This window comes from Nannospalax galili, unplaced genomic scaffold, assembly GCF_000622305.1.
Source record: "Nannospalax galili isolate Female #2095 unplaced genomic scaffold, S.galili_v1.0 scaffold781, whole genome shotgun sequence".
Taxonomy (NCBI): Eukaryota; Metazoa; Chordata; class Mammalia; order Rodentia; family Spalacidae; genus Nannospalax; species Nannospalax galili.
In genome coordinates, this window is record NW_008346898.1 from 2,961,574 (window position 1) to 2,976,729 (window position 15,156).

The window sequence follows — 15,156 nt, forward strand, 5'->3', positions numbered from 1 at the left end:
TAGCTGGCTTAGTAGATTTTGACCAAGCAGCAAAATACATTGGATCCTTGATCCTTCAGTGATCCCAGTTTTCTCTAAATTTATCAATCAGATGAACGTCTCTATTTTTTTTGTGCCAGATTTAAATTTTATTTCATATTGATAGAAACCATGAAAACCATTATATTTCCCATGTTTCAGCACAACAATTCAATGGAATATTTATACCCTAAATAATACCTTACTGATATGAATAAATGAAATCAGTTTGTGTTCTTCAAGATAAAGTGAAACAGTATATGATTGTTTTAAAAAGTTTTAAATCCAGACATAAACATATGGCTTCATTATTAATATCTTATCTAGTCCATCACTAAATTGTCTCCACTATCAGCTCCCATTTACAAAGATGTATCCTTAATATTGTCTTGGTCAGCTGGAATACAGCAGGAAAATTAACAGTTCAGAAATAACCGTAACTTTTGAAAATGTCTATTCAGCAGTGTGGTAACTGTACCATATATATGAGGGTTCTAGTTAACTTTTATTATCCATAAATTTATTTTAATAGTTCTCCCCAGGATTCTGGACATTTTGACAATTTGAAATCAAATGGCTGCTATTTTAATGTTTACACAGGAGACTAATTTTTAAAACATCATTTGACCAAAATGAAAATATCAGATTTATTTGTTGGCAGCTAAAAGTAAACCTAGTTTCTAATGGGCAGCTCGTCCTGGACAGCAGTTGATTTCAAACATAGGTACAGAAAATGTAAACACCTGCAGCAGAGACCTAATTGTTTTAGAAATCAGGTTTTAAAACTAAAATAATTAAATATTTAAATAACTAATATTTCTGAACATGGCAACATATGATTTAACTGTTCAGTTGTTTACAGAAAAATAAAACAAGAATTATTACCTAGATTGAAGATTCTGAAAACTATATAGGTCTAAATTTGGACTACAGTACACTTATTTGAAATATGTAGCATAGTAAGTTTAAGTAATGTTTGGTCTCTTAAAGTGTACCTAGATTTTAAATAGCATGTATCTGTGATTCAGAATGCCAAATTAGGGTCTATACTGACAGCTTTCTCTGACAGAGAGGCAATATTCGGTCTATTCTTTGTTTCTTGATAGGTGAAAAAATATTAAATAGAAGTATCAGAGAAAAGAAAATTCAGATCCTTAATAAAAGGACCATTAAGTGAGAGAGCAATATTCTTTTTTATGACACTGAAAAGTATTATCCCTAGTATTAGGAAGAATTTAATACCATCTAATTCTTACGCATTATAATCATCATGTATATATGGATACATGCACAAAAATGCAGACACTGCATGGTGACTAAGCAGCTGTGGAGTAAATCCAGTCTAAGTCACAGCATTAACAAGTCATTTCTATGTTAAGTGCTTGTTTAAACCTGAACAAATTTTCATTAAGCATACTAGTAATTTCTAAATGATGTAATAAAAACTGGTTGCAGTCATTTATTTTGCTGAATTATACTTGAAGAGACGCTCACTGCTTTATCTACTTTAATACTAGTATATTCTGGATTGTAAAATACAAATATATGTATAGAAACTTAAAAGATCATAAATTTCCCATGAGACATCATTTAGTCTGTATCATTGGTATGTATTTGCAAACATTAGAAGTTTTAAGATCAGGCATGGGAAAAGGCTTATACTCTACTACAATGATGCTGGTGTAGTCTACACAGGCCTCTCAGTGACATCAATCAGTTGGAGGTAGGAGTTTATCAGTGAATTGCTTGACATCCATCGTTTCCTGCAGACATGAACTGTGCATCATGCCCTCATAGATTCTGAAGGTTACACTGGCTGGATTCACCAATGTTTTTAGTTTTTCAACAGTAAGAGAACCAAACATTAGGGAAATTAAAGGGTCACAGTCTCCGTGGCACTGGATGTGTGAACTTCTGATACCTGCAAAGGCTTCTACCAGTCTGTGCCCAGTATCTCCCAATCCATGAAGGAAAATAACCACAGCAGTGGCCTTCCGGGAAGCAGGAACAACAATGGGCAGCAGGGCAGGCATGTTATTGCCACAGATCCACTGGTTCCACGCACGGACAGCACATCAGTCACCTGCAAGCCCCGAGTCCTGCCCAGTCCCGGCCTGCACTTCCAGGCCACTTCTCAATATTAAAACTGCTTCTGACCCTACCCTTTGGCTCTCTCCTCTCCCTCTTCCCCCTCCCCTTCCCCTTTCCCATTCAGAAAATGGTCTTCCTGTGTAGCCATGGCTGGCCTTGAACTCACAGAGATCCATGTTCAGAGTGCCGAGGTGTGTGCTGCCATGCCTAGTACCCTCCTTCCTTTTTAAAATTCAAGTATTATTTCTCTAAAGAGAAGAAAATAAGCTGGAGAGCTGGCTCTAGCAGGTAAGAGCACTTGCTATCTTCCAGGGGCCTAGAGTTTGATTCCCAACACCAATTTTGGACAGCTCACAACCACCTCTAACTCCAGATCCAGGGGATCTGATGCCCTCTTCTAACCTCTACCGGCACACATACATGAAGTCTGTTTTGTTTTGTTTTGTTTTGTTTTGTTTTGTTTTGTTTTGTTTTGTTTTGTTTTGTTTTGTTTTTAAAGAGAAGGAACCTGTCACCTAGTAAGAGACACAAGGTTCTAGAGGCTAAGTGTTAAGACTGGACAGTGGGTGGGATGGGGTGCAGATTGAAGAAAAGGTACAGCGCAGTCCGGAGGGGAAGAAGGAGGGGATGAGAGAAGCCTGCCTTTCATCCTGTTCTTTCCTTTTTGGTGGTCTGAAAGTGTCTGTTAGAGAAGCAAATTAACTTTTTAAGACTGAGATTTCAAGTTCCTTAGTGTTCTGTTTCTGAAATATAACCAGCAATTCTTAGAACTTTTCTCATTTGTGTTTTTTAACAGCTTAGTGTTGTAGCTGGAATACCATATTAATTAATTAATTAATTTTATGTGTCTGTGTGTGCCTAAGCCTGTGTATGTGCACCAGGTGTCCATCAAGGCAAGAAGAGGGTGTTGGAGCACCTGGAGCCAGGTGTTGTTAGCTGCTTGACATTGGTACTGGGAACCGAACTTGGGTTTTCTGAAGGAGCAGCAAGTGCCCTTAACCACTGAGCCATCTCTCCAGCCTTTATCAGACTTTAAAAGGCTAATTCCATATAATCAGTCACAAAAGGTTAAATTAATTTTAAATTGTTATGTCTGGGCAGAATTACTTTGCTTGCAGCTTGCTAAGATTTTGTTTTGATAGGTTTGTGGTAGTCTGGGGAACCTCTGTTCCTTAACAGGCACATCAGACAGTTCTGATCAACTACCAGTAATAACTATCTAAGCCAGGCGTGGTGGCAAGAGCTATAGTCCCTGTCACTTAAGAGACTGAGGCAGGAGGATCACTTACCAGGCATTCACCAGCCTAGGCAAAGTCATCTCAGAAACAAAAACAAAACAGAAACATTCGTCTGGAACGCCAGTCAGAAAATGCCTTAAAGGACCAGCTAATATATTTTAATTTTCATGCCAGGAGGGAAGTGGAAGGGCAAAACTATAAGGGTTTAGATTACAAGAGAAGATACAAATTTCCACAATTTTTTAGCAGTGCAATTCAGAATACAGTAAAATTATGTACAGCTTTTAAAGATAGGTCTTACTAATGAGAAGACTGGATTCTTTGGGGGAAAATATTTTGCTGTGCACAGTGAATGCTTTGTGTTCCTTATCTTCAGAATCAGTTGGAAATACTCATCCATAATGATGGTCTGTGTTCTAGTTTGTTTCTCCATTGCTGTGACAAAACACTCTGACCAATACCAACTTGGGGAGGAAAGGGTTTATTCAGCTTGCATCTCCCAGGTTGCAGTTCATCAGGGAGCCCAAGGTAGGAACTCAGGGCAGGAACCTGGAGGCAGGAGCTGGAGCACAGGCCATGGAGGAATGCTGCTTACTGGCTTGCTCCCCTGGCCCCTCCTCAGCCTGCTTTCTTATACAACATAGGCCCACCTGCCCAGGGGTGGCACCACCCACAGTGGGCTGGGCCCTCCCACATCACTCATCAAGAAGATGCCCCTCAGACATGGCCACAGGCCAGTCCAATAGAGGAAATTCCCCAATTGAGGCTCCCTCAACCCAGGTGTGTCAAGTTGACACTAAAGCTACACAGCACAGTCTGTAATACGATTTTATACATCTAATCCTTGAAAACACCCTTGGGGTGGGGGTGGAGCTCAGTGGTAAACACAGGTAGAAACTGCTGCGTGAGCATGCCATTTCATTGAGTAGAGTTAGTCCTTGGCAGAATTCTCCTAGGTTCTTACTATTTGCTTCTTAGCATGCCATCATTGCATTAACCACTTCTAGTGGAAAATTGGGAGAAGCTCTGAATTTGCACAGTTAAATGGATTTTGAAATGGGGAGATTTCCTTTGCACATGCATTGGGAACTGAAAGATGCTGCAGGAATTCCAGTTTGAGTTTGGCACTGTATGTCTGTTCCCAGTTTGTGTGGAGTAGAGTTCTCACTTCTTTTTGACAATAAGGAAAGTGTATAAAAACAGTTTGACATTGCTTGAGATTCAGTTACAATGCTAGTTGTTGAACTGAGTTTACCAGAGCACAAGCTTCACCAAAAAAGGGTGTTTTGCCTTATAATTTTGGGTTGAATTCCTTCAGAAATAGAATCTACTCTTCCCCAAAGCTAATTTCAAAAACCAGTGGTTAAGGGTAATTCTTGTTCAGGGGGAAAAAAAATCAATTTCATCCCTTTGCCCGAAAATTTAAATGAAATCTTCCCACTCTTGAACCATGAACTATGAGGGCAAGTCAGAATATTCATCATTTCATTCCTCCTCTGTCCTCCCTCTCTTCCTTCTTTCTCTTTCCTTTCCTTTGTTTTTTCTTGAGACAGGTTTCCCTGTAACCCCAGCTGGCCTGGAACTCACTATGTAGACCAGGTTGGCTGGATCTCACAGAGATCTGCCTGCCTCTGCCTCAGCATCCCAAGGACTGGGATTAAAGGCGTGCGCTACCTCACTCCATTCAGAGGAGGTTCGTTAACATCCTGGTCCTCCTGCCTCCATCCAAGGGATTATACATTTGTGCCAACACACCTGGTTTATATGGTGCTGGGGATTGAACCCAGGGCTTCATGCATGCTAGGCAAGCACTCTACCAACTGAGCTACATTCCTAGCTGAATATTCACTTTTCTTTCTGATAGAAAGTCATGGACTAGTGATGGCCAAATTCACAAGAGTAAATTAAATTCCTCACTGGTACTGGTAGACTTAATGTGTGTCTCACAAAGTGCCTGTCCACGAGGAATTCGGTGAGTAATCCTCACAGCTTTGTCTGTTTGTCCAGCTGCTCCGTTCTCTGCTCCCTCGGACTTTCCCCACCGTCACATTCCAGTGGCAGCCGCACTGTTTCAGTTTTCTCAACGCCTTCGAAAACACTCGTGTAGGTCTTCCACACAGGCCGTTGGTACAGGCTGCATCTTCAGGCACTTGGAACTTGTCGTTTGGTTTCTGAAGCAAACAGCTGCCTGAGCACTATTGGTAATAAAGCCAGCAAGGATGGACAGCCCTGGAAATCATTAGCCTTGGTTTATGTGTTTTGTTCTTTTGTCTTTTTGGACAGGGTCTCACTATGTAGTCCCGGCTAGCTGGAATTTACTATATAGACCAGACTGACCTCGAACTCTTAGAACTCCACCTGATGGGGTTAAAGGCATGTGTCAGCAGGCCCAGCAAGCCTTGCTATTTAATTAGCAGTTGGTGGATGTTCTGGCATCCTCAACTCTGAGCAACTGTTCTCACTGAAAGGCTAATAGCCTGTCTCTCTGGACATATTTCTTTGCTGCAATTGAAAATAAGTTAATTAACTCTTCAGCAGCAGATGGCATTCCTTGCTTGGCAAATAAGTGAACTACTTGGACACTTCAGAAATAGGTAAAGATACTTAGTCTGCAAATGTTGGCCTACATTACATGTGTCATTGCATAGTAAACCACAATGCTTCACCACCTAACTTGCATAAATGCCCACATTTCTGTGTACATTAAAAAGCATGACATTCAAAATCCTCTGCTGTGTTTCTTTTTGTGGTGAGTATGAACTTAGTAGTAGTTGTTTTTATGTCATGGAGTGGTACTACTGGTGACATTGAAAAAGATATTCAAGTTACAACTTCCTCACTGCAGTTCCTAGTATCCTGAGCTGTGAGAGTCACACATGGGCTGCGCCTCCACTGTCCCCTCTGTGCTTTTGAGAGCAGCCAGAGAGGCCAGCCCAGCGAGTGGGTGTGGCCGCGCACTGGTGCAGTTCTGTTTTTAGACACTCAATTTGATTTCATATCATTTCTCATCTTTAAAATACTCTTTTAATGTTTTCTCATTCATTTAAAAATGGGTCATAAATCAGGCAGTAGGCTGGATTTGACCTGTTGGCGATCATTTACGGGTGGACATCTGATCCACCATCTTGATAAATAAGAATAATCCAGTGGCTCTCTACCAAAATAGTAATTCGCTACCATTGTGGAAGTTGCACAGATTGTTTTCAATATTACTCTAATAAAGATCTTTTTTAAAGGTTTTAGTACATATTGCCAAATTGCTTTCTAGAGTATCTATACCTTGCCTTAAAAAAAAAAATTCAGTAGTTGCATGCATGCTTGTGTGTGTGTCACACGTGTTCAGATGTCTGTGGAGAACAGAATAGGGCATTGGATCTTTGAGAGCTGGAGTTAAAGGCCATGAGCCACCTGACACGGATGCTGACGTGGGAACCAAACTCTTGTCCTCTGGAAGAGCGGCAGATGTTCCTAACTGCCGAGCCATGTCTCCAGTCCTACAAGCGCTGCTTTTTACCTTTACTTTAAGTAAAATCATCCTTTCCCTATTGACAGAAAGTTGCCAGTAGTTTCTTTTTGTATATTCTTGGGCTCTCCAGCTTAAATTCCATATTCTTTAAAAAGCAGCTTACTCAAAATCTTGTCCTTCAGGTAGTTGAGGTATGTAGATGGGAGCATGGGGCTACACGTGCCACTTCTGCAGTGAGTGGTAATAGGGCTGCTTCCTGTTACAGCTGTTTGATAGAAATTAATTTCTAATTTATTTCCTCAGCTTTTCTGTTAACTTTAAAGCATTTTATTTATTATTTTTATGTGTATGAGTGTATTGCTTGCCATGTATGTAAGTGTACCCATGTGGTGTAATGCCCACAGAGGTCAGAAAAGAGCATCAAATTCCCCTGGAACTGGAGTTAGCCACCATGTGGTGCTAGGAATCGAAGCTGTATCTTCTGCAAGAGCAGTCAGTGCTCTTAACCACTGAGGTGTCTCTCCAGCCAGTTGTATTAACCTTAAACTTAGGGCTCCTGACTCATTTTCTCCTTATAAGCAAAGAAAATATGTTTATAACAAATGATTCTTGAGAATGAGAGGCAGCATTGAAGCCATTCCCAACTTAGATACAACTTGGTGAAAGTGATGTGAAATACAGTTTGTAGGACTTCAGACTTTGAAAACTCAAAAGGTAACCGAAATTCACCAATGTTCTTCGAGTTTTGCCAATAGGAAATGGAGCTAGAACCAGGTCTGCTGCCGCAGTGCCAGTGTTCAGGTGGAACCTAAAGAAAGGTCCATAAGCTGGAGAAACACCAGAGGACTTGGGAGTACCATGCTGCTCTGCGCTTAGCAGGAAAACCTCACATAACCTAGAGATGGTGGGTTCCTCAGTGTTCTGAAAACGGAAGAAGAGGTGACAGGAAATATAAAATTTAAGTCTGAACTAGGAAATTAATTTTTATTTGAAATTTAAGATTTCCTTCAGTAATAGAAAATGGACTAGGAAAAGTTAAGAGTTTCACATTACGACCAGAAAAGGCTAAGGCTGTAGTATTTCTTGTGTGATACATGAAATCCTGTACTTTTGTGTTAGCAGAGACTAAGCCACATAGCTTGAATAATGAGGCAACAAAAGTGAAATTCAGATCATAGCACATGGTATATAATGAAAGGTTTTACTTTAAATCAGTGTTACAAACTGAAGTTAGTACTTTGTGTGGAACTTGAGTGATTATTCATTTAACTACTGAATTTTTCTCTTACTTTATTATTGGAGGAATTGCGCCCTGGAGAAAGTTAGAGACTTGGCTAAATCACTCACTCAGTGTTAGAGAAAGAACTTCCATTCCTTCTTTTCCCTAACAAGGACACCAGAAAACCAGAAGACCTGAGCACTGTGAAATGTTAAGGAAGAGTAGTTGGAGTAACTTCTCCTGGCAGCTCACGTTCTAGTTGCCGTGCACTCTTGAAGAGAGGCTGCCAGATGTCAGGCGCCCAGCCCTGAAGCCAAACAAAAGGAACCCACCAGAAGTTCTTGGGCCTCCAGCACAGAGACGCCATGATCTGTTTCCATGTCCTGCATGGTTAAATTGCAGATAATACATGTTTTTTGTTTTTTGAGAGGGCAGAATTTTTCTCCCCTTCAATAAAACTTAAAAGCTACCGATGGAAATTTCTCAAACTTAGGAGGTGTTGACAGGATGATCTTGAATTCAAGTCTTGAGTGGACTACATAGGAAGTTCAGGCCAGTCTGAGCTAATGGCAAGACCTTGTCAAAGGCAAAAAACAAAAGGGAGGGAAGGAACAAAGGAAAATCCAGAACTGCCCAATGCAGAAAGGTACTTGTCCTTTTCTAGCATGTATGTGCACTGTGTAGGTTCAAATAATTTGTTTCAGGGCAGCTCAATTTGTGGGAACTTAATAATTTTAACTTTGCTCTGTATCCTTTTGATAAATTGTAGGAAATATTTTTTTTTCTGGTGGTGCTGGGAGTTGGACCCAGGACCTTGAACATCCTAGGCAGGTGCTCTACCACTGAACTACATCCCCAGCCTCAACATCTATTTTTTTCTTAAAGAATTTTGAAGTTTTAATTTATAGCTGTGCACACTAAAAAGGTTAACCCATTCTTACATCTTCATCCCTCAGTTCTTACTAATGGGAGGGGCTGCAGTGGTTCCTGTGGTAGGGAATGAAGAAATAGCATCCTATTTGATTGGGGAATGTTTTGTTTTGTTTTTGAGTCAGGGTCTTCCCTGTACCCATAGCTTGCTTAGAACTCTATGTAGACCAGGCTGACCTCCATCTCACAGAGATCCACCTCTGCCTCTGCCTCCTGAGTGCTGGGATTAAAGGCATGTGCCACCATGCCCAGCACGATTAGGAAATTTTTAACTAAAATATTTTCCATAGGAATAATATTGAATGAGTTCTTTCCTTGAGTAGATACTGACTGAGTTAGGAGTGCCAAGAGAAGAACAAATGGAGTGATATTTTTTCTTCCTTTCAATCTTTTTCTTTCTCCTCTGCCCTCCCTTCCCTCTGAGACAAGGTCTCATTAGATAGCCCCAGCTTGCCTGGAACTCCCTGTATAGGTCAGGCTGGCCTTGAGCTCATAGCAATACCTCTGCCTCAGCTTCTAGGGCTAGAGTTAAAGGAATGAGCTACCATACCCAGCTCTCTTCACTTTTTTTTTTTTTTTTTTGATCTTTTTGAGACAGGGTTTCCCCATAGCCCCAGCAGGCCTGGAACTCGCTATTGAGACCAGGCTGGCCTTGAACTCACAGAGATCTGCTGCGTCTGCCTCTGCCCGGCTTCTTTTTACTTTTTTTGAAAAAAGAATGTAGTTGCGCATAATTTCAGTTACTTTGCCCGTATTTTAACTTGCTAATGGATACCATTCAATTCATAGTCTCACAAATCTTTGAGTCAAAATGTGCTATAGAAAGAAGATACTTGCATGTTGGAGAGGTACTGCCGTGCATGTCCAGCTTACCATCTAATGACTAGTTTCACCATGTAGGGTAACTGGTCCATGAGAACCCTGGCATAAATACAGGCCAGGTTTTGCTGCCACATGAGCACTATGCCAAGCTTACAAAAACAAAAAACTCTGAGGGTCAGGGTTGTAGTCTTTCTCTCTGTAATCTACTGCTTTAATTTAGCATTTAATACTTGAATATTTCATATTTATATTTTGCTTTTGGTGGTGGGGATGTTTCTGAAACAGGGTCTCCAGCTTCCCAGGCTGGCATCAAACTGTGTAACTGAGGATAGTGTTGAACTCCTGATCCTCCAGTGTGGGCCACTACTCCCAGCTTAAATGTCCTTTTGTGTGCATCCTTTTGTTTATGTTAAAATTCCTGAGGACCAAGGAGAGGCCATTAAAAGTTTTATGGGCATGCTATTCCTAATTTTCCAAGATGTTTGCTTGAATTAGTAAGATCACTAGGATGGGTGTACCCGTTTCTATAACCCTCTCAGACAATGGGGTGGGTGTGAGTATTTACTTGGAGAGGAAGGGTTGCTGCTTCAGATAATAGTCATGAACTACATTGATACCATTTTGACTTTCATTATCTTACCTCAGAAAGATAAGTATCAATATGTTTTTATATAGTTGAACTTTGATTGAGATAGGTCTCACACAGCCCAGGCTAACCTTGAATTCACTAGTTAACTGAAGATGACCTTGAGCTCCTGATCCTGCTGCTTCCACTCCCCAAGTGCTGGGGTTATAGGCTGTGCCACCAAGCCACTGTGTTACTGTCTCCGTTCGGTGTTAGGATAAGCAGTGTTTCACTTGTGGAGTAGGAGGAGCCAGGAGAGCTTAGCAGGTGTCTTTACAGAGATTTAACTCTGCCTAGAGTCGTTCTTATGAAACACTGAGGATATAATCCAGAAGGCACAGGAAGCTGTGTATTTAAAGCTGTTTATCAGAACATTGTTACTAAAACTTCCAGGCAGGGGCTTACTCCTATAACCTAGCACTCCGGAGGCTAAGGAGGACTGCTGTGAGATGAAGGCCAGTCCTGGTTTGGCAGTGAAAACCCCAACTCAAGGGGAAAAAAGTAAGAAAGAAAAAAAAATATTAAAACTACTTATTAAAAATAAATGACTTGGGGTCGGAGAGATGACTCAGCAGTTAGGAGCACTCGTTGCTCAATTATGAGACCAGAGTTCAGATTGTAGCACTCACGTAACAAGCCAGGTATCCTGTGCATGCCTGAAATCCCAGCTCCGAGTGGAGCAGAAAGAGGATTACTGAGGTTTGCTAGCTTCCACCCTAGCCTAGAAAACTTGAACCCCAGGTTCAGAGAAAGACCCTGCCTTAAAAAGTTAGAGGTGGGAGCTGGAGGATTGGCTCAGTTAAGAGCACTGGCTGTTCTTGCAGAAGACCAGGGTTTGAATCCCAGAACTCACATAGCAGCTAACAACTATCCGTAACTCCAGTTCTAGGGAATCTGACTCCCTCTTCTGTCCTCTACAGGCATTGCACGATATGGGTGTACTTGGACACATGCAGGCATAACACTCATACACATAAAATAAAAATAACTAATTTTTAAAAAAACGTAGAGGTGGAGTGATAGAGGATGAAACCCAGTACCTTCTTCTGACTTCTGCACATGTACCCAGGTATAAACACCTGCACACACTTGTACATACAGTCACATAGACACATATACTTTCCCATTTATTTATAGTGCATGTATTATGTGTTGGGTGTGCTTGGCTCCTTCCTGTCAGGAGCCAGTGACCATCCCTTCCCTTTACTCTGAGGTATCAGCTTCACAATAACCTCAACATTTTCCTACTGTGTATTTAGAGATGGCGAGGGCAACAGTAAATAATGACAATTGCAAGCTATCTGCCCTGTGTTTATGCTCAGTTTCCCGTTTATGTTCAGTTCAAATATGGAATTCTTAAAACTGAGAGGTGCCTTCAGGTAGATTGGGTCTTGAAGCACATAATTCAAGCACTTCAGCTCCCTCATCTGCCATGGTACTTAGTTACTGTGCCGTGTGTTTTCTGAGAGGAGTGTAGAGGGATTGATTCTAAACACAGAAAAAATATAGCACAGATAGCTCAGGAGATGGATGCTACCTGGTTTGAAAAGGGGAAGCTAAACTAGTATGTAAATGCTTTTAATCTACAGAGCCTGAGTTTGGTGGGGGTCAGAGGACAACTTGGAGGGGTCGGTTCTCTCCACCATATGGGTTCCAAGTGTCAAACTCAGGTTGCAGGTTTGGTGGCAGTACCTTTACCCACCGAGCCATCTTGCTGGCCCAGTAAATTTTTTTTTTTAGAAAAGTCTTAAGTATAGTGGCCACTACCTTTAATCCCAGCACTCGGAAGGCAGAGGTAAGCCGTTCTCTGTGAGTTATAGGCTACCCAGGGCTACATAGTGAACCCCTATCTCAAAAACCCAAAATAGAAGTGATTCAAACATGGGTGGCTCATCTCTATAATTCTAGTACTTGGGAATTGAGGCAGGAGCCAGTTTGAAGTTTTCTGGGATTACAGAGTGAGACCCAGTCTGTAGAAATCCTGAGGGGGGCGGGGCGGACCAACTCTAACATTAAGCATTAAATTGATGGACTTACTTAATTTTTTCGTGTATACATACTTAAATTATAGCCATTAATTTTTTTGTTTTTGTTTTGTCTTTTTGAGACAGGGTTTCTCTCTGTAGCCCCAGCTGACCTGGAACTTGCTATGTAGACCAGGCTGGCCTTGAACTCACAGAGATCTGCCTCTGCCTCCTGAGTGCTGGGATTAAAGGCGTACACCACCACGCACTGCAAATTTTTTTGTTTTTGAGACAGGGTCTCATGTAGCATAAGTAGGCCTCAAACTGACTTAGTTGAAGATGATTTGGAACTTCTAATCCACCTACAAGTGCTGGATTATGGGCATAAGCCACTATACTTGTTTATTCAGTGCTGGGAATTGACCAGGGCCTTGTAACATGCCAGGCAAGCACTCTACCAGCTGAGCATTCTCAGTCAATAAACATTCAAATTTATTTATAGTTATCTGTAAATAAAGTGGAAAAATCAGGGTACAAATTTATTTCAACTATGATGAATATACAAAAAAATTATCAGAAATATCCTCCAGTGTTAACTGGTTTTCTCCAGGTGATGGAGTTAATGGCTATTGTTTATTTCTCTCTGAAACACTTTACTTTTTTTTGAGTTGTGCAAACAACCTGTAAATGAAGAATGATTTTATTACTTTTAACGATGAGGCCCAGATCCGTTGGCTGTACTGTTAAAACACCCTGTCAAAAAATGAAAGTGGTGCCTTTTTTTCCTTAAAATGAAGTGTTCATTTCACTCATGAACTTGATCTTAAATCGTGCAAGTTTGGTCAAGTAATTTGTTACTTACTCCAAATTCATTAAAAATGTTTTCTTTCGCCGTTTCTGAAAAATCATTAGATGCTGCAAACATTGCAGATCTAGGGGGAAAAAAGTGTGCATCACTACTGCTTGTAACCCTGAGGGAATGCCACCCCCACCCAGCCCTCTGTACACACCCACATTTCTCTTTTCGGTTCCACACGCATTAAGACACAATTTTTACAGCGTGGTCCCCAGATTGCTGGGGTTACTAAAAGTCCTTTCTAAGGGAGTCTTGGAGTCAGAGAGTTGAGGTGACACTTGGTATGATTTAAGATTTTACAAAGTTGACACTTGTACTAGTCATACCAAACAGCAGTGGATGAAGCTGTCACCCACCAGAGGACCATGCTGCCAGGGCCTTTGCAAGAGACCAGTGTGTTTGCCTTAGTCCGTACTGATTGTTTTCCTCACCATCATGCTTGTGGCCAGAAACACACAAAAGCCATGACTAGTTCACTTAAGACTGTCCTAGATTGAACAGTAGAACAGCTGTGTTAGATTTTGAGTACCATCTTCCTGGTAAATACATGCTGAAACATAAACTAGACAGTTGGAGAAACTGAAGGCTGACCAGACACATTGTAGGCTGCACCAGCCACATTCTTCATGGCATGCCAATTTTATCTTAAAAGATGACTAGCTTTCAGACTTGAGCATTTGGCAGGTCTTTTTAAGAAAATAAATAAGGAGGCTGGAGAGAGAGCTCAGTGGTTAAGAGCACTGGCTGCTCTTGCAGAGAGGATCCAGGTTCAGTTCCCAGCACCCACGTGGTGGCCAACAACTGTCCTTTACTCGGTTCCAGAGGATCTGTTGTCATCTTCCAGCCTCTACGAGCATTGCATGCACATGGTGCACTTACATATGTGCAGATAAAACACTCATACACAAAATAAAATAAGTTAAAAAATATTAAAAAACAAACATAAATGAGGCTTGTCTGTTATTTCAAGGAAAATCAGATGAGTTTTGTTGCCAGTCAGAAAAGCTTTCAGTTGAAAATTAGAGTATAGGAAACCCCGTGTCTGTTTGCCATTCTGCGTTTAGCAGCTTCCCACAGACTTGTAAGATTAACTATTGGCAAATACAATTTTTAAAATACTATATGATAAAACATGCCAACATTTGGAAAATCTGTATAACTTAGTGATCTACTGTGTTCCAAGTAACTAGTGTCTAGCGTTACAAAATTGTGGACAGGCAAAGACCCATTCAAAGAAGTGCAGGACACACCAGCTTTAATGTAACAATATGAAAAGTTGATTGGAAGGCTTTCCAATTCCAGGATGATCGAACCTTGAAGAAAGTAGCACTAGCAAGCATGGTAGTGCACACCTTTAATCCCAGCACTCGAGAGGCAGAAGCAGGTAGATCTCTGTGAGGTTGAGGCCAGCCTAGTCTACATAGTGAGTCCCAGGCCAGCTGGGGCTACAGGAAGACCTCGCCTCAAAAAGACAAAAAAAAAAAAAAAAAAAAAAAAAGCTAGCTCTTACCAAATTTTGATGTAGTAAGAAGATTGTTTACAATGATCTGAAAACATTAGTTAAATACTCACCCTTTTGCAATGCATTTTCTTGTAATGCTAGCAGTAGCAGTTTTCATTTCAGTCAGACTACCATAACAGCGCAGGTCAAGTACAGAAGCAGTTAAGTCTTGCTCTCTTTGGTTAAGTCATACCAAAAATGCATTGGCCTATAGGGCTTATTATTGGCTATTTATTTATTTATTGCAGAACTGGGAACTGAACCCAGGGCCTTGTCCATGCCAGACTAGCACTCTATCACGGAGCTATACCTTCAGCCCATTATTAGTACTTTAAAATTGATATTTATTAAAGTTTCTTTGTTTTGTGTTTGCTTTCATTTTTGTCTGAGACAAAGTCTTACCACGTAGCCAAAGTCTGAGAATTG

At 40.9% G+C, this 15,156-nt stretch overlaps 1 protein-coding gene across 1 annotated transcript in view; it reads left to right on the forward strand.

The window, feature by feature from the left end:
- Gna13 (G protein subunit alpha 13) overlaps positions 1 to 15,156 on the forward strand; it is a 49,590-nt gene that overhangs the window by 21,663 nt on the left and 12,771 nt on the right. The gene's annotated exons all lie outside the window — the stretch shown is intronic.